This window comes from Oryctolagus cuniculus, chromosome 9 (genome assembly GCF_964237555.1).
Source record: "Oryctolagus cuniculus chromosome 9, mOryCun1.1, whole genome shotgun sequence".
Lineage (NCBI taxonomy): Eukaryota > Metazoa > Chordata > Mammalia > Lagomorpha > Leporidae > Oryctolagus > Oryctolagus cuniculus.
This window is the reverse complement of record NC_091440.1, coordinates 61,167,378-61,187,298: the sequence shown is the minus strand read 5'-3', so window position 1 is coordinate 61,187,298 and position 19,921 is coordinate 61,167,378. Positions and strand designations below refer to the sequence as shown.

Genomic DNA, 19,921 nt, shown 5'->3' with positions numbered 1-19,921 from the left:
AGCAGTGGCTCTCTCAGTCCACATTGCTGTTTCATCCCTTAGGCAGGGGTGGGGAACGTCCAGCCCATGGACCAACAAGATCCATGAAATCATTTGGTCTGGTCCTGCCATAATCATTGTGGGCATTTGAGGAGTGAACCAGTGGATGGAAAAGCTCTCTCTTTTGTCTTTCTGTCTCTCTGTGTATATCTCTCTGCCTTTCAAATAAAACAAAAGTTTAAAAACCATATTTTAGTGAAAATTAGCTGTAATATTATGATCACTATTTTTGGACTTATTACCTGCCTCTCGTTTTGCATTTATTTAAATTTCTTTTCCCTTGTCTTTGCCCCCCTCCCTTTTGTCTTATAATCTAATGATTAAATATAATGAATTTTTAAAGTTGATTCTTTTTTCTAAACACATCCACTGAATTGAAGGTTATACCTCTGGGGTAGGCATTAGGGCACAGCGGGTAAAGCCACTGCCTGTGACTCCAGCATCCCATATGGGCTCTGGTTCAAGTCCTGACTGCTCCACTTCCAGCCCAGATCCCTGCTAACAGTCTGGAAAAGGTAGCAGAAGATGGCCTAAATACTTGGGTCCCTGCCACCCACATGGGAGACCCAGATGAAATTCTTGGCACCTGACTTCAGCCTGGCTCAGCCCCAGCCATTGTGGCCATCTGCGGAATGAACAAGCAGATCAAAGATCTCTCTCTCTCTCTCTCGATGTACAATTTGGGACATGCTCAGGCTGACTTGCCCCAAATGGTAGAATTAGAAACATACCAGGGGACTCCAATTCAATCCCATCAAGGTGGCATGTACCAATGCCATCTCACTAGTCCAAGTGATCAATTTCAGTTCACAATTGATCATAATGAAAGGACTAAGAGTCAAAGGGATCACATAAACAAGTCTAGTACCTGCTAATACTAACCGATAGAATAAATAAAGGGGAGAGTGATCCAACATGGGAAGCGAGATACTCAGCAGACTCATAGAATGGCGGATGTCCTAAACAGCACTCTGGCCTCAGAATCAGCCCTAAAGGCATTCGGATCTGGCTGAAAAGCCCATGAGAGTATTTCAGGCATGGAAAGCCAAGACACTCTAGCAAAAAAAAAAAAAAAAAAAAAAAAAAAACCTAAATGAAAGATCTCTGTGAGATCCCAGTGGAAAGAACAGGTCTTCAAAGAAGGAGGTACCTTTCTCTGAAGGGAGGAGAGAACCTCCACTTTGACTATGACCTTGTCTAAACAAGATAAGAGTCGGAGAACTCAAGGGGCTTCCATAGTCTTGGAAACTCATGACTGGAGCATGGGGAGATTACTGAGGCCATAAACAAGAGTGTCAATTTGTAAAGTCAAGAACAGGAGTCACTGTGCACTTACTCCTCATGTGGGATCTCTGTCCTTAATGTGCTGTACATTGAGACTTAATGCTATAACGAGTACTCAAACAGTATATTTCACTTTGTGTTTCTATGGGGGTGCAAACTGTTGAAAGCTTTACTTAATGTATACTAAATTGATCTTCTGTAAAAAAAAAAAAAGAAAGAAAAAGAAGAAATTATCAATTCCCAACTTGACTCTCACTGGGATTAAACATGACAATAGGTCTGATCTGATTTCATCATCATTTGAAAAATCATCTATTATTTTTCACTTTATGTTTCTGTGTGGGAGCAAACTGTTGAAATCTTTACTTAATGTATGCTAAACTGATCTTCTGTATATAAAGAGAATCGAAAATGAATCTTGATGTGAATGGAAGGGGAGAGGGAGTGGGAGAGGGGAGGGTTGCGGGTGGGAGGGATGTTATGGGGGGGAAGCCATTGTAATCCATAAGCCGTACTTTGGAAATTTATATTCATTAAATAAAAGCTAAAAAAAAATCTCTCTCTCTCTCTCTCTCTCTCTCTCTCTCTGCTTTTTTCAATCTCTCTGTTTCTCTCACTCTCTCTGTAACTTTCAAATAAATAAATATTAAACAATAATATAAAAATATAGTTATACTTATATTTCAATTCTTACTGGTGACCCTTAAAATATTCACACTTATAGGTAACATCCAAAGTTAATCAACATCTATCTTCTCCTATGAGATAATATTAAATAAAAACATTAACCCTTAAGTTCCTTTCTTATAAACTATGCCTTGTTATCTTTTACTATTAATTATCATTTGTTAAAAATTCTCAACTAAATTAGTCATCATTTTTGCTACTTTCATAGTTATTAACTAATTATACTAAAACATTTTCCCACTATTTTTCCTACTGTTTGCTTTTTGTATCCAATTCTTTTAGGCTCAATTTCTGTGTTAATGAAGCACGTTCTTTAATAGTCCTTTTCCCAAAGGTCTGTGAGTAAAATTTCCTTTCTTATTACCACTCTCATTCAGTTTTCCCTTACCGTCTTAAGTCATCATGTCATCAGCTATGGAATTCTAAGTTGACAGTTACGGACACCAACATCTGAAGCCACTGTTCCATTACCATTTGTCATCTACTGCTGGTGATCAGATGTCTTCAGTCAGTCTCGTTGTTACTATTTTATCCCTTTCTTCCTCTAATAACTGATATTTTCTCTTTTCAGTTGATGTGTGCATTAGTCCTGTGGGTCTGGGTGATTTTTGTTTTACAATATATTTTTTTCAGAAATTTGTAAGGATTTTAACCCAAGGACCCAAGTCCTTTAGTTCTGAAAAAATGTGTAGCCCTCATGTATGCAAAAATTACTTTCTCCTGCCCCTACTTCATGTATTTTTCTTAATTTCAGACTTCTGAACTTTTATTATGTATGGGCTGGGTTTTCTCAGTTTATCTTTCATATCTTAAATGTTCTTTAATATTTCCTACCTTTGTGAATCTCTGCGCTGGTCTTAGATAATTTTCTCAAATCTGTCATCCAATTACCTAATTCACTTTGCAATTGCATTAACCATGTCTATCAAGATAGAAGTATCAGGAATATCATGAGAAGAACATGTAGGAATATATATACTTGTGCAGCCACCTGTGGAACAGTCCACCACAACGGTGTGTCTCAGTAAGTTTCGGTAGTCATGTTTCTGGGCAACCAGAGGACACTCTGGCACAGATGATATGCATAGAAGGCTATGCCTTCCCTCTGATACAGACCCTGGAAAACATGGACTATAATCCATGGGGAACGCAATCTCACTAAAATGTCAGCATTGAGTCCTCACTTTGTAACATCCCACCATCCCAGGCAGACCTTTTGGGGGGGGGGGTGCCTGTTGGATGCTTTTTTATTTTAATGAAAATACGTTAGAGGAGCTTTTGGAGAAGGAGAGAGTTGTCTTGGGCTTACAGTTTGGAGGTCTGTAGTTTGGGATCAGTGGCCCCTTCACTAGTGGAGCAGATGAAGAGGAATGATCGTATGGTGAGTCAGGAAGCAGACAGGAAAGCTAGGCTGAACTTGGCTTCAGTAACCGACCCTCTCATGAGAACGCCTCCTGAGGGCAAGGTCCCAGTGACCTACAGCCCTCCCATTGGACTCACATCTTAGGTGCCATAATTAGATCAAGTCTCCATCCTTCATCCATCAACCCTTAACCTAAGACTTCAGAATTTAAGCATCTAAATGAGTCTGGGGACCCAAGCCCTGCTCAACCCATAACAGAGCATATTGGAGTCTAATAAACTTTCCCACAGAAAGAATCTGATAATGACTTTCTACTTGAGACTTTCACTTGAAGCAAGTTAATAAACAGATCATATCTTAGTCATAATGCACCTGAAGCAAGAAATGAAAACTCCAGCCCCTATTCCACTGTATAAAATTAATATTGAGCACATAAAAAAAGGATCCACAGCAAACCAGATGAATCTCTAGTAATTACGGCTAAGACTACCCCCACTGTCCTGGTGAGCATGGCTTTCATGGTTCTTCTTGAAGCAGCAGGCAGGGATGGTCCCAATTTCTACAGACCACAGCTGTCGTGTACGAATTCTACAAATGATCTTACCTTGCTCTCCTCATCCCACATAATATCAAGAAAAGAACACTTTAAAAATCATTAAAAATTTATTGGCCATGGCTATTTACCTGTAAAGATGCTAATAATAAGGAAAGTAAAAAGTTGACTTAAAAATACACTGTGTGAAAAAGCTGATATTATATAATTATGAATTAAAAATATGGTGGAATATACCCCAAAGTGTCAAGCAATTATTGATTGGCAGTGGATTCCAAAATTTCCTGTCTTTGTTTTCTTGTTTTTGTTTGATGTGTGGTAGTACTAGATAGATGTTTCTTTTAATTTTCCCAGAATAACTATTTGTCATTTGTAAGAAAACAGTTATTAATAATTGCTGATAATTAAATTAACAAGGAGATCAATATAGCATAATGAAAATATAAATCCATAAATGCAAAAAATAAAGATGTAGTCAGCTGCTTATACCCATGATTCCACTTTTGCAGATTCAGCTCATCAGAGATGAAAAATATTTGAAGAGGGGCTGGCAATGTGGTGTAGCAGCATCCACTATTCGTGCCAGTTCCTGTCCCGCCTGCTCCACTTCTGATCCAGCTCCCTGCTCATGACCTGGGAAGGCAGCAGAAGATGACCCAAGTGTTTGGGCCCCTGACACCCACATGGGAGACTTGGATGAAGATTCTGGCTCCTGGCTTTGGCCTGGCACAGCACTGGCCATTGTGGCCATCTTGGGGGTGAACCAACAGATGGAGGTTCTCTCTTTTTTTCTCCCTCTCTTTCTAACTTCTTCAAAATAAACAAATAAATCTTTAGAAAAATATATTTGAGGTGTGGGCATTTGGCCTAGTGGTTAAGACGCTCGTTAAGGCATCCATGTACCACATACTTGGATTCAATTCTTGGCTCTGGCTCCTGATCCCAGCCTCCTGCTAATGCAGATCCTAGAAGTCTGCACTTCTAGTTCATTTCATTGGGCTTCTGCCACCCATGTGGTAGACCTGGATTGAGATTCCATCTCCCATCTTGAGTCTGACCCACCCTCACAGTTGCAAGCATTTGGGGCATTACTTAGGGAATAAAGCATCCTTGCACTAGTGCTCTCTTGCTCCCTCTCTCTTTCTCTGTCTCTCAAACAAAAATAATATATATTTGAAACAAAAAAAAGTTGCATCTGCACTTTTATTTTGTTTGTCACTGTTCCCGAAGCAATACAAACAACTATCTACATTGTATTAGGTGGTATAAATAATCTAAAGATGACAAAGTGCATTGCACATAGGCTATATGCAAATACTACGCCAGTTTGTATAGGGGACTTGAGCATCATTGGATTTTGGTACCTGTGTTGGTGGGTCCTGAACCAAACCCCTTGGGACGTTATGACTGGAAAATGAGGTAGCAATGAGGCAGAGGAAAGGGGGAAATAACAGGGGTGTCAGTGTTCTGCTCTGTAGGCCAGAGAAGGGTGAAGGCTTGGGTCTAGAGTTGTAATACAATGTGGTGGGTTTAGTTGTGATTCAAGTAATGGCAAAATGCAGGGCTCCCACCAAGTGAGCCAAACCAAGGACTGGGACTAGTTTTTGTGGCCAGTGAGAGTATACTCAGCAGACTCAGCAGGGCCCCAGCCACTTCAGATTCAAGGTCAGAGTTTTAGATTCTAGGGTTAGGCCTGTCAAGACCCGAGTAGCAGGAATTGAGCCAAAGCAAAGTGCTGGGCTCTGTGGTAGCACAGAGGGAACTCCAGCCCCGGTGGCTCAGCACCAGGCATGCTGCCCAGCAGAGAGACAGGGAGCAGGATCCAAGGAGGCTGGTGAGAATGGTGGTCACCAGAGAATCCTCCTAATTAAAGGACTGATGTTTGTAAGTAGTCTTCTCAGGGAGCACAGGAAAATTTTTCTATTCGACAACAATACAAAGAGGAGATATAGGCAATAATTCTATAAGGCCTGGCACTTTGTAATTTGAGATACACTAAGACTAAGTAGAAAGAGGGTGGGACTTGCTATTATAGGAGACTAGGCTCACACTCTTGCTCTTCTACTTATTAACCCTGATACCTTGGGCATGTGGTTTCCTCCATTTAAAACGAACCTAAAAATACCAATTTCCCAGTACCATGAGAGGATGAAATGACCTGCCATACTAAAAATTTCTGCCATGATATAGGTACTCCAAACAGTGCCAGCTGAGAAAAGGAAAGAAATGGGGAGGTGGGGAACAGCACTGTGGCACAGCGGGTAAAGCCGCCACCTGCAGTCCAGTATCCCATATGGGCACTGGTTCGCGTCTCAGCTGTTCCACTTCCGATCCAGCTCTCTGCTATGGCCTGGGAAAGCATCCGCATGGGAGACCTGGAAGAAGCTCCTGGCTCCTGGCTTTATCACCGAAGCTCTGGCTGTTGCGGCCTACTGGGGAGTGAACCAGCGGATGGAAGACCTCTCTCTCTCTCTCTCTGCTTCCTTCTCTCTGGGTGTAACTTTGACTTTCAAATCAATCAATCAATCTTTTAAAAAAAGAGAAAGAAATGGGGGCACCATTTCATTCATGTCTCCAAAATAGTTGGGGAGCATTGCCCCTCCTTATTCCACAGGAAATCGCATACCCTTTGAAATTTGTTTCCACTGGAATTAGGAAGCCATTAACATTTACCAATTTTTAAAAAGATTTATTTATTTATTTGCTTATTTATTTATTTAGAAGGTAGAGCAAGAAGGAAAGAGAGAGACTCTCCATCTGCTGGTTCACTCTCCAGATGGCTGCAACATCCAGGTCTGAGCCAGGTCAAAACCAGGAGCCAGGAACTCCATCCAGGTCTCCTACAAAGGTGGCAGGAGCCCAGGTATCTGAGGCATCTTCTGCTGCTTTCCCAGGCACAATACCAGGGAGCTGGATTGGAAGTAGAGCAGCCAGGACTCGAACCAGCACTCCCATTTGGGATATCAGTATCATAAGTGGTGGCTTAATCCACTGCACCCCAATGCTGGCCCCATATTTAAGAAAATTTTGTGTAAAGCTCCCTTTTCCACAAGTGACCCTGGTTTTAGCCACCAAAACAAGCATATGAGGTTATTATTACAGATGAGGAGACTAAAGTTCAGGGTTAAGCCGTTTGATCAAGGTCACAGCATGTGTAAGCTGTAGAACTGAGATGTGGGATGATCCTTAGCAGGCAGAAGTCCCCTTAAGGGGAGAAGAAGAATTAGGAAGGGCTGAGAAGGAGAACGGACTACACGGCAAGTACTGGGGTAGTGAGAGTGGAGGGGAGATGCCTGCTGTCCAGGAGTGCAACAGGGAAACAAACATGTGTTTTGGCCAGAAAATAGGAGTTGGTGGAGGGAAAAATGACGGAAATGCCGAAGACGAAAGATGGTGGCAGGGGAGAGGTGTACCGCGGAGGCTGAGGCGAAAGGCGGCATGAAGAACTCTGTCTCCTCAGACCCAAGAACAGAAAGGTGAGGAAGAGACGCGCACAGTAAACGCAGCTGTTGTTATGACCTGGACTGGCATCCAGGTCTACAGTGTGTTTTCTTTCCCGTTGCCACAGGAAACAGCAGCTGCCTTCAGTACAAAGGTCTTAAACAGCCTGGGTCCCGGGTCCAGTCTCCTTTTCACCTGCCTCCTGCACGCGCGCCCCGCCCCCTTGCACTGCGCACTCTCCTTTGTTGCTTCCTTGGACTCTGCTTCCTGCACCTGCACCTTCTCACCCTCCTCTGCAGGGTCCCCTTCCTCTCCTCCACTTCTCGGCCCTTTCAGCCCCAGTAGGAACTGGAGAGTCCACCATTAGGGGATGGGGCAGGACTACAGGAGCTTGGCCTGAGCCAGCCGGCGTTGTCTCATGCTCTGCCACAGATGGGTTTCAGCTGTCACGGAGCCCAGAACAAACCACATACCGTCGTGTCCACCCAGTACTGCCTGTTGCCTTGTGCGAGCCTGCCTCTGTGAACACTCACAGAGCGCACACCTGGTGAGGTGGGCGATAGACTAGGGGTCCCAAGTGAGGCTGCTGAAGAGGTGAAGGCCAGGGAAAGTTGGGGGCTGTTTGCATTCCGTCCTCATGGTCGAGAGTGTGCAGGGCAGCGAGTCAGAGAGGATGTTTACAGGGCTGCTAACTTGGCCGTGAAAACCATTTAACTAGACGTCCGCTGTGTGTGTCACCAAGAAAGTACCTCAACACCTTCAAGTTTCATTTCCTTACCAATAAAAAGTTATTGAACAGGTATTTTGCACGCATCATTGACTTTGTCTTGTCCAGAAATCATGTTAAATGGTTTTCCTTAGCTAAATGGCTTGGGATACAGGTATGGAACTTCTAGAACTTCACAGATTGCCAGACTGAAGTTCAAGTGTTCATTCATTTCATGTTTTCTTTATCACGGTCATTTTAAAACTGTTTTTTAGACTCATTACTTAAAAATTCAGATTTCCTCAACTTGTTCATTCAATAAGTACATCCTGAGCAGCTACTAGACCTGCGGCTCAGTACAGAAGGACCTCTGAGCCAGGTAGCTAAACCTTTACAGGGGGTGTTTGTCACCACAGCAATGCTGCACTGAGCACCAGACCATGGAGAGGGGATGCCTAATACAAAGTTGGGTAGTTAAGGAAGGCTTCCTGCAGGAAATGACATCTAAAAGGCAACCAAAATCTCATTCATTAGTAGACCATGACAGGTAGGGAAGGGAAGGGGGTGTATGTATCCCAGCAGAAGTAGGACTGGTTCTTTACCAAAGAAGCAAAAGAGAGCTCAGCTGATTCTTTCAAGTTTAGAATAGCATTGTTGTATGATTGCTAACTACAGTATCAGGTGTGAATAGAGGTAAGACTGAAGAAATGAACATAGAATGATTCATGAAGGACTTAGTATAGCAGCAAAGACTTTTTAAACTTTTATTTAATAAATATAAATTTCCAAAGTACAACTTTTGGATTATAGCGGCTTTTTCCACCCATAACCGCCCTCCCACCCGCAACCATCCCATCTCCCACCCCTTCTTCCATCCCACTCTTCATCAAGATTCATTTTCAATTATCTTTATATACAGAAGATCTACTTAGTATTTACTAAGTAAAGGTTTCAACAGTTTGCACCCACACAGACACACAAAGTATAGAGTACTGTTTTAGTAATAGTTTTACCATTAATTCACATAGTACAACACATTAAGGACAGAGATCCTACGTGGGGAGTAAGTGCACAGTGACTCCTGTTGTTGATTTAACAATTGACACTCTTATTTATGACGTCAGTAATCACCTGAGGCTCTTGTCATGAGCTGCCAAGGCTATGGAAGCCTCTTGAGTTCACCAACTCTGATCTTATTTAGACATGGCCATAGTCAAAGTGGAAGTTCTCTCTTCCCTTCAGAGAATGGTACCTCCTTCTTTGATGGCCCATTCTTTCTGCTGGGTCTCACTCACAGAGACCTTTCATTTAGGTTGGTTTTTTTTTTTTTTTTTTTTGCCACGGTGTCTTGGTTTTACATGCCTGAGAAACTCTTATGGGCTTTCTGAGGCCAGAGTGAGCAGCAAAGACTTTCTGTGTTCAATCTGTAATATCAGGATAATAGCAAGCAGTGAGTTCACCATTTGATAGATTGATTAATCCTTAGAACTCATAGAAAGCAATTGAGGTTTGATTATAGGAACTTACCTTCCATCTTTTTTATTTTAAAGATTCATTTATTTATTTGAAAATCAGAGTTACAAAGAGAGAGAGAAGGAGAGGCAGAGAGAGACAGAGAGAGGTCCTCCACCTGCTTGTTCACTCCCCAGTTGGCCGCAATGGCTGTAGCTTGCCAATCCTGCCAGGAGCCAGGAGCTTCTTCCAGGTCTCCCACATGGGTGCAGGGGCCCAAGAACTTGGGCCATCTTCTATTGCTTTCCCAGGCCACAGCAGAGAGCTGGATAGGACGTAGAGCAGCCGGGACTCAAACCGGCACCGATATGGGATGCCCGTGCTTCAGGCAATGGCTTTACCCACTACACCACAGCACCAGCCCCTCCTCCCATCTTTAATACTCTACTATTATGTCTTCAAAACTTGAGAGCATAGATAGCATTTTAAAAATATGAACTACTTGGCCGGCGCCACGGCTCAATAGGCTAATCCTCCACCTAGCGGCGCCCCCACACCGGGTTCTAGTCCCGGTCGGGGCACCGGATTCTGTCCCAGTTGCCCCTCTTCCAGGCCAGCTCTCTGCTGTGGCCAGGGAGTGCAGTGGAGGATGGCCCAAGTCCTTGGGCCCTGCACCCCATGGGAGACCAGGAGAAGCACCTGGCTCCTGCCTTGGGATCAGCATGATGCGCCGGCCACGGCGGCCATTGGAGGGTGAACCAATGGCAAAGGAAGGCCTTTCTCTCTCTGTCTCTCTCTCACTGTCCACTCTGCCTGTAAATAAATAAATAAATAAATAAATAAATAAATAAATACAAATCTACTACTGGGGACAGGCATTTGATCCAATGGTTAAGGTGTTGCCTAGGACACCTGTATCCCATATTGAAGTGCCAGAATTGGAGGCCTGGCTCCATTGCTGATTCCAGCCTCTTGCTGATGCACACCATGGGAGGCAGGGCTCAGGTACCTGGGTCCCTGCAACTTACATGGAAAACATAGATTGGGTTCCTATCTCCTAGCTTCAGCCTTGCTCAGTTGTGGGCATCTAGGAAGTGACCCACTAAACTGGAGTTGTCTGTCTGTCTGTCTCTCCTTCTCTTCCACTCTCTGCCTTTCAAAGAAAACCTAAAACAAGTAAATATGTGGTTTTTAAATCTCTTCTTTCTTTTTTCTCTTTCTTTCCTCCCTTCCTCCCTCACACCCTCTCTCTCTTCTCTCTTTCTTCTCTCTTTCTGCCTTTCTGAGTGGAGAGGAGTGAGCAATCATAGGAGTGATGACCGAAGGGGGCCAATGTGAATGAGTTTAGAAATCCTCTGACTAATCAGCTTGGCATCTGCAAAGATTTAGAAATTTACAGTTTCCTGCAGGGTGGAGTAAAGATGACAAGCCACAGCAGGCTTCACCTTGGAGGGGGGAATGGGAGGCCAGTTTGGAAACCTACTTCAAAACACAAGACTTTTACAACTTAGTTTTTAAAGCACTGCTTTGAATAAAGACATCAAGATGAATAAACAATTGTAAGTCCATCTGGCCTAAGATTAGAACATGAAGTTCTTACCTCACAGTCTACAAAACACCTTATCTAGGATGAGACATCAGATGGATGTTACCTGTGGAGTGAACTCTCCTGAAGAGAAATTTCCTGTCGGAATCCATCAGTGACTAGACCGCAGAATTAGTCATGTTGTTAAATTTGTTTAAGCATAACGTTAACAAGATTAAAAGCTTTCCAAAAGCTGGTATTTGAAGGTAAAGCGTTATTAGCACTGAATCCCCATACCAAAAAAGTGAAATGGTAACTTAGGAAATTCATATTCTAATCATTTCTTGTCAGTAGCAAAGATGATGATGGGAGGTTGAGCTTCGCAGTGAATAGAGAAATAGATTGTGACAGAAACCGTAAACATCCCTCCCTAAAGGTTCTTCAGAGAGAAAGTACAGGAAGGGGCAGGGAGCCAGTGAACTGCTAAGAGGCTTTGCTCCAAAACACGGCGGCGGCGCAGTGCTGGGTGAGCTGAGCTGGGCTGGGCCAGCAGCGAGGCACCCTTGCTCATTCTGCCTTGAATAACAACACACTGGCCTTTTCTTGCCCTCTTCCCTTACTGCCCGAACGGTGAGGAAACAGTCCAAATAATACAGTCACTGCCTGCACTTCCCCGTTCCCCCACCGCTCACTAACTCACTCCTGGTGCAGTTCCTAGCACTCCCCGGTTGTGGAAGCCGGTCTTGCCAGGGTCACCGGGTAGTCCATGGTAGTAAAAATGCAGCGGACACTCCTCTCTCCTCCTCTAACCTAAACTTTCAGTGGCACTATGCCTTTCCACACGGTTGACTGACCACTCCCCACTTTTTGAAATACTTCCTTCTCTTGACCTCCATGTTTACACAGACCAGTGCCATTGCGCTCATTTGGTTTTTTTCCCACCTCAGCGGCCGCTCCCTTCTCCTTCTCCTTTGCTTGCTCCTCTGCTCAGCCTCTGACTATGGATGCATTCCAGGGCTCTTTCTGCTCTCTTGTCTGTACCTTCCGCCCTGACACCCTCATTCAATCTCCTGGCTTTCTGCTCCATCTATTTGCTGATGACATCTGCATCTGTATTTCCGATCCCCACTCTTCTCCCGCGCTCCCTTCTCATGCGCTCACTTGACACCTTCGTTTAGATATCTAGTTGATACATTAAGCTTCATGCTCCCTAGATAGATTTCCCCCACCATCTCTGTCCCTCGGTTTCTCCATACCAATAACAAAGCATCAATTTTTGCAAAGTAGCTCAGGGGAAAGGCCTCCAATGAGTCCTCTTTTACCCTCAACCTCCATCTCCAGTCCATCACCAGGTTTTGTCAACTTTACCTCCAAAGAGTTCCTACATAGCTTTCTCCATGTCTACCTTAGTGCAAGTTACAAAGATCTCTTCCTGGGCTGTTACACTATCTCTTAACTGGACTCCCTGCTTCCGTTTTATCTGACCTGCACAATCCATATTCCACATTCCACATAGCAGACATAATGATTTAAAAAAAAAGATTCATCTATTTATTTTGAAAGTAAGAGTTACAGAGAGATGGGGGAAGGGGATCTTCCATCTAATTTACTCTCCAGATGGCTGCAATGGCCAGTGCTGGGCCTGGCTGAAGCCAGGAGCCAGAAGCTCCTTCCAGGTCTCCCATGTGGATGTCAGGGGCCCAGGCACTTGGACCATCATCCGCTGTTCTCCCAAGCTATTAGTAGGGAGCTGGGTTGGAAGTGGAGCAGCCAGGACTTGAACAGGTGCCCATATGGGATGGCAATATTGCAGGCAGTGGCTTTACTCGCTATGTCACAATAATATGCCTCAGATCAATTTTTTGAAAGTAAAAATCAGATAATGCCAGTTGTTTGCTTAATATTCCCAAATGGCTTCAACGTGACTCCAAGGTATCTAAGATTCTTGTAGATATTCAAGTTGTGTCGAAGTCCTTGCTGATCTCTGCCCTGGCTGCTTCTCTGCCCTCATGTACCAACCCAGCCACAGTGTCCTTTGTGTGCCCTGAACCGTTTGGTCAAGCATCTTCCAGCCTTGGAGACTTTGTATGAGCTGTTCCCTTGGCCTCTGGTGCCCCTTCCCTAATGACCACATTACTAATGTCTTCCTCTAAGAGGTTTCCTTATCACTCAAACTACAGTTCACTGTCAGTCACTTTTATGTTCTTCAGAGTATTTTTTTTTTGCTTGCTCATTGAGTTACTAATCACCTCCTCTCTACAATGGAAGCATCACATTAGCAGAGACCTGCTTTTGTTTGTTGCTCTATTCTCAATGTGTAAGTGGCTGACACACAGTAGACGTTCAATAAATATTGGTTGAATGGGTACTTTGTCTCCATGTCTATAAGCTAATGCAAATAACACCTGCTACATGCCAAAGACAGATATGAAAGCTCTATGCATAGCCATTCATGTTAATCCCAAAGCAATGCTTGAGCTAGGTAGTATGATTTCTGTATTATACAGGTGAGGAAAATACAGCACTAACAGGTCATGTACCTGCTAAATAACAGAGCTGAGATTTCACCCCAGGCAGCCTCCCTCCAAAGCTCATGCTAATCTACATGATATTACTCTGCTTGGTCTAGGCTGCCCACCTCCAGCCCTCCCCAGTCAGGACCAGTGAGCCCTGACTTCCAGCCCAGAGACTGATCCTGACCGGAAGCACAAAGAGTGAAGCCCGTGTTAACGAAGGAACAAGCCATCTGGGCTTAGATGGGTGCCTCTTGCTTGTCTTATGAGAATGCCCCAGCCATTCAGGCCATGGTTTAACAAAATGTGTGGGAGTGTGTGTGTCCATCCCCACCACCCCACAGCCCCTGGTGGGGGGAAGGGAAAAGGAGAACAAGAGCCAGCACTCCCCTGGTTTTTGTTCAGTTCCCACGGTGGTCAGTCAGAGGGGAGGACATCAGTAAGACAATGGAAGAGCCCTTTCCACAGCTTCAAGGGGCTGCTACCTACCTGAATCCTGACCCTGCCGGTACCCCCTCGGGACTGGTAAGAGGAAGGGGTGCCTGAGCCTACTCGGGCGGCCATAACAAAATGCCATGGATGAGGTGGCTCATCAGCAGCAGAAAGTTGTTCCCACAGCTCTGGAGGCCGAGAGATCCCAGATCAAAAGGCACTGGTGGGGGCCAGCGCTGTGGCACAGCGGGTTAAAGCCCTGGCCTGAAGCACTGGCATCCCATATGGGTGCTGGTTCTAGTCCCAGCTGCTCCACTTCCGATCCAGCTCTCTGCTATGGCTTGGGAAAGCAGAAGTTGGCCCAAGTCCTTGGGCCCCTGCACCCTTGTGAAAGACCCGGAAGAAGCTCCTGGCTCCTGGCTTCTGATCGGCACAGCTCCGGCCATTGTGGCCAACTGGGGAGTGAACCAGCAGATGGAAGACCTCCCTCTCTCTGTCTCTACCTCTCTCTGTAACTCTGATTTTCAAATAAATAAAATAAATCTTAAAAAAAAAAAAAGGCACTGGCAGAGTGCCTGGCAAGGGCCTGCTTCCTCACAGGTGGTGCCTTTCTTGCTATGTCCTCACGTAGTGGAAAGTCTATAGGCTTCTTTATAAGGGCACTAATCCCATCACTGGGGCTCCACCCTGCTGACCTAAACACATTCCAGTGTCCCAAAATGCATTCTTCCTGGCGGTTAAATGCAACATAGGAATTTGGGGGGATACAAAATTTCAGACTGTAGCACAGGACTCAGCTATGTCCTCCCACTCGATCTTCTTCTGTCTTTCTGGCTGCAGGACCCTTTCCATCCCTGTCAGCAGAGATCACAGCTTCCTCTCCAGGCTCTTCTCCCAGCCTCTGTTCATCATGTTGACTCCTATCACTGGCGCTGAACCTGAATGTCAGACACCCTAGTCTTGTCCAGTCATGTCATGAAAAGCAGTGAGACCCAGGTGCACGCTCCTTCCTCTTTCCCACGGGTCTTCTACGGCCTCAAGCCACCGCCTCACTGGACCCTTCTCTCCTTTAGCATCTGTGGTCTTTTCTAGAGCTGCAACTGTTTCCTGGGCAACAGCTCGGTGTGCATCGGGACACCCTGTGCTGCTCTGCTGGCTGACCTGTTGTACCACTGCTACTGCACCAGTCTGATAATCCAGGCCCTCCCCTCTCGGGCACAGGAATGGGTTTATATATATATATATATATATATATATATATATATATATATTTTTTTTTTTTAAAGCAATGTTGTTCATGTTTAGGCTTTAGATGATCTAATTTAGTCTTGCTTCCACACAAGAAAAAATGACTTTTGCCATGTGGCAGGTCCACCTGTTCCTTAGTGTTTGTTCACTGATGGACTTTGCCACTCTGGGACCCTGAAATCCGTAGCCACAATCTAGGCTCATGCAATATGTGTGAGGCTCTCACAGAGTCCTGTTGTCAGACCACACAGCCCACTGTGACTGGCCTTTCTGCTTACCTCTCAGACTATCTATCCACAAAATTATAGAGGGAAGAGGTCTATAACTAGAACCAATCTGGGAGCTCACAGAGTTCAGAGGCTCTGCTGATACGCCACAGCATTTCCCGCAGTGGAATATGACCCTGGTTCCTCCTCACACCCTAGATCGCTTCTGAGATGTGGGCAAAGATAGGAAAAGAGAAGTGCTCATAAGAAGAAGCATGACTGGGGCATCCAATCTAGAAGCCTATGGCACTAACAATTAAAACCAGTATTTACCCACTTGGTGACTCTGCTTATCTGAGGGTAGCCTACAATAGCCATGCTGAATTTCATCACTATTATGCAGTTGTTGTTATTGTGATGTTTTTTCCCTTCTCTTTCTAAGAAGATTTTTTCTGTGATTTTTCTGCTCTGACATGATTTTCACTACTATTGCAGATGACCAGCCATAAGTAAAATACAAGCAAGAGAAACAAACTGAGGTAGAGAAAGGGAAAAAAAGGACTAGAGAACAAAAGATTGTTAGTCTTCTCTGTGGAAATATACAACATTATTTCCTAACTCTTCTGTGCAGAGGAAGGGTTGTAGGCATAAATAGGGACTCCAGTGATATTGCCCTGTTCCTTCTGGGACACACCAATGCCAGAAGAATCTGATTCAAGCTTCATAATGTGCCATCCAAGACCCCCAATACTTCCTTTTGGGATTCTTTTTTCTTTTTCTTTTTTTTTTTTTAACCTTTTGGGATTCTTATTCACTCACTGTGGGGGTGTCAACTCAGAAATCCTTCTCAGAGGGAAGCTGTGGGCCAGGCAGGGACTCTGAAGTAGGACTGGCTTCAGTCAATGGACAGGCATTTGGAGGTGACCTTGTTCAGTCTTCCCGACTGTTCTATACACAAGCCACATCCCTTTGTGTCCCGTTCTGCCTGAATGGTGAAGTCAAGAGCTTGAACTTGACTTATATATAGTTTAGAACTGTTTAAGCAGTCTTTAAGATTTTTCATCTTTGTCAACCATAGTGCATAAATATGATATTTTCCAATATAATTTCAAAGTTTAATTGAGGTATTTATAATTTACTTTGGCAGATGCTCTGTAAAGATCATAAAGCTGTTCTTCATTTGTGCATGAATTTATAAGTGGCTTTACCATTTGTTGGAAGAAACAGAAGTGATCTGTCTTGATTCCACTTCACTCTTTGCTATTCTGATTGACTTCTGTAGGACTTAAGTGACTTCTACAGAGCAATTTGGTAGAATTACATAATAGGTACAGCTCACCAACAAATGTTACTAACACAGAAGTAGCTCTAATTTTAAGATTTATCAAGATGACTTTAAAGATCTTCAACAAAATCTGTCATATACAAGTAGTCATTTCACACCATTAATATAAAGATACAAAAGATAATGACTAAATCTGGTGTGTAATTTTCACACTCAAATTTTCTATGAAGAATGTTCTAAGAATTGTCTTAATAGATAACTTCAAAAGGTATTTAATAAAATCCAGCACAAAAACTCTGCATATGTTAGGAAAAGAGGAGGGGCCAGCATTATGGCATAGCAGGATAAGCTGCCTCCTGCAGCACTGGAATCCCATATGGGAATCCAGCACTGCAGGTTGTAGCTTTACCCGCTACACCATAGCACTGGCCCTTCTACCTGTATTGAGGTATAATTTTCAAACAAAAATTATATGTATTCAAAGTTTATATGGTGATGATGATTTGATATAAACATATGAAATGATAACCACATAAAATTAATTCACACATACATCACAACCTAGTTAATATTTGAGAGAGAGAGAGAGAGAATGATGGTATCAATTTTGGAAATACTTCTGAATGCAGAATTAATTTTTACAGCAAAAAAAATGGTAAAATGGGATCATGTCCATGAATCCATTGATCTTACCAAGTGCCCATCTTCTAGAGACCCTTAGAGGCCCTTAGGCAAATACTGGAATAGTGCAGGGTTGGTGTTCTCTCCTATAGGATTTAGTACATTTTTTGATCCCCAGAGCTTATTAGTGACCAATGTTACCAACACGTGGTAATAGTATAATATGTAGTAATACCAGGTGTACGAATTAAGGTGTAGAGGTGGAAGACACTTCTCCTACTGTCACATGTAAAAGCCAATTTGTAAATATTTGTGCCATCCTGAAACTTTAGGCTCTTCTGGTCCAAAGTTATAGTTCTCAAAGTAGGAACCCTTCCTTTGAAGCCTACAATAATGCTTTTCCTATTGACCTAGAACTTGAGACTATCATCTGGGCATTTTGAGTTCCACTGAATTAACTTGTAAAGAAGAGAGAAACAATCTGGAATGATTCCTCTGTTCTTAGCCTACTAAAAGAACATATGGTATGTTTAAAAGTTCAACAGGAATAGAAAACAAAATCCTAAGAGAGATGGCTTAAAATTTAAAGCAATTTTTAAAAAATCCTATATAGTGTAGACTAATGAAAAAGATCTTTCCAATTCATTCTATGAATAATATTGCCAGAGAAAAAGAGAAGAAAGTTATCATAGAAAGCAAACTGACAGAAATCATTCAAAGCAATTGGTTCTCAATTAAGAACAACAGATCTTTCTTGAATATCTGTAGGTCTATTCTGGATATTTACTTGTCAAATTTTTGATCTAAGAAGACATGTGATATTTAATGGAAACAGATAAAGAGGAAAGACAGCTTTGATTCAAAGATTTGAAGACTAACAGATTTTTAACCTGAAATAAGGTAATACAACAAGCCCTTTGCATAAAATCATCGTAGATCTCTTAAAACATACTTGATTCTCATTGCAAATCCATCATACTGTCATTCTTTCGTTTTTTGGGGGGATGGTCCTTATTTATTTATTTATTTTTGGTTGGTTGTTGTGTTTAAGGTTTTTGTTTTGCATTGGCCAAAAACTGCAAAAGATTGAGACTATAGAGGGGCACAAGAAATTTGAATGATTTAGATGACTATTACAGCAAAGGTAGTGAAGTACTTTAAGTATTATTGTTACAAAATCTAAGACACAGAAAGATATAGTTTGATCAAGATAATTTCTAATCAATTTTTGAAAAATTTTCAATTTATTTGAAAGGTGAAGAGACAGATACAAGAAGACAGAGAACTCCCATCCTTTGGCTCATTTTCCAAATGCCTATAATTGCCAAGGCTGGGCTGGGGCCAAAGCCAGGAGCTGGGAACTCAGTCTCCCGCGTTGGTGGCGGGAATCCAATCACTTGAGTCATCACTACCACTTGACAGGGTCTGGGTCTGCATTAGCAGGAAGCTGGAGGCAGGAGTCAGAGCCAGGGACTGAACTGAGATACTTCAATATAAGATACTTCTTAACCTCTATGTTAAACATCTGCTCCCCTGAGTTTAAAAATACCACTAAAAGAGAATCATAATTTTAATCTATACTAAAATATGGTATAGAATAGGGAGAAGATTCCATAAGAAAATAAGGACAGATTGGAAAATTAGAAAGCAATTTCCGAACAGAAGAAACAGTTGGTTTCTTGTAGTAAGAAAATTGTTCGCCCACTAGCATACCTGGGCCCAAAGAGACAGAAAACAAACTTAAAAAGAGAAGATCTAAGATAAAGAGAGATCTGCAGCAACTATTATGAAAAACTGGTTAAAGACTGCCCTACATAATGCATATGTGTTAATTTTTAAACCTAAGTGAAAATTCCAAATATACAACTGACATATGAAGTAGGTGGCAATGCCTTAACCGTATGTGTGTTGTAACGCCTGAGGGCCTCTTCCATCCTTGTCAAGGGGAGTGCTAACCTTCTCTCCTTTCATACAACACTACTGACATATGACATAGAAAACAAAGTTTGAGAATTTTTCTATTGTTTCAAATCTCTGCACATCTTTCTCCCCCTATAAATTTGAGCAATAGTCAGCTATTGTTTTCTCTTTGTAATCTTAATTACATGGAGGCCTCCATCTGATTCATCAGAAACTTCAGCCTCATACAAAGCACTATTTGCTCTCCCAAAGATTTGAGGAATTCCTGGAAGGCACTTCTGCAAAGCCACGATGGTTCTGATGTATTGCCAGGTTCCACAGCCAGGACAGTCACACATCTCTGCCAGGCCGACGCTGTGCCGATGACAATGCTCTCGCCTTTCCAAGGAACACATCTTCTGGGAGCTCATGGCATTATGACAAATTGGCATTCTGGAGAAATGGCTGTCTTCCACATGAGCAACAGTCTGCTAGAGAGACACCACAGCAAAATTATCTGGGTATTGGGGTCCAGGGTTTATTCTGTTTGAGGTGACCCTAAGTAGTTACGATGCCACTTACATCTAGGGGTACCTATGTCCATCCTGGTTTGATTCTGATGCCAGCTTCCTACTAATGTGCACCCTGGGAAGCAGCCAGTGATGGC

At 43.1% G+C, this 19,921-nt stretch overlaps 1 non-coding gene across 1 annotated transcript; it reads right to left on the bottom strand.

Annotated features, from left to right (window-relative positions):
* Nucleotides 1-19,201: 19,201 nt before the first annotated feature.
* LOC127492225 (U6atac minor spliceosomal RNA) lies at nucleotides 19,202-19,333 on the bottom strand. Its single transcript, XR_007921384.2, has one exon. It is a non-coding gene; the product is annotated as a U6atac minor spliceosomal RNA (small nuclear RNA).
* Nucleotides 19,334-19,921: the final 588 nt, after the last annotated feature.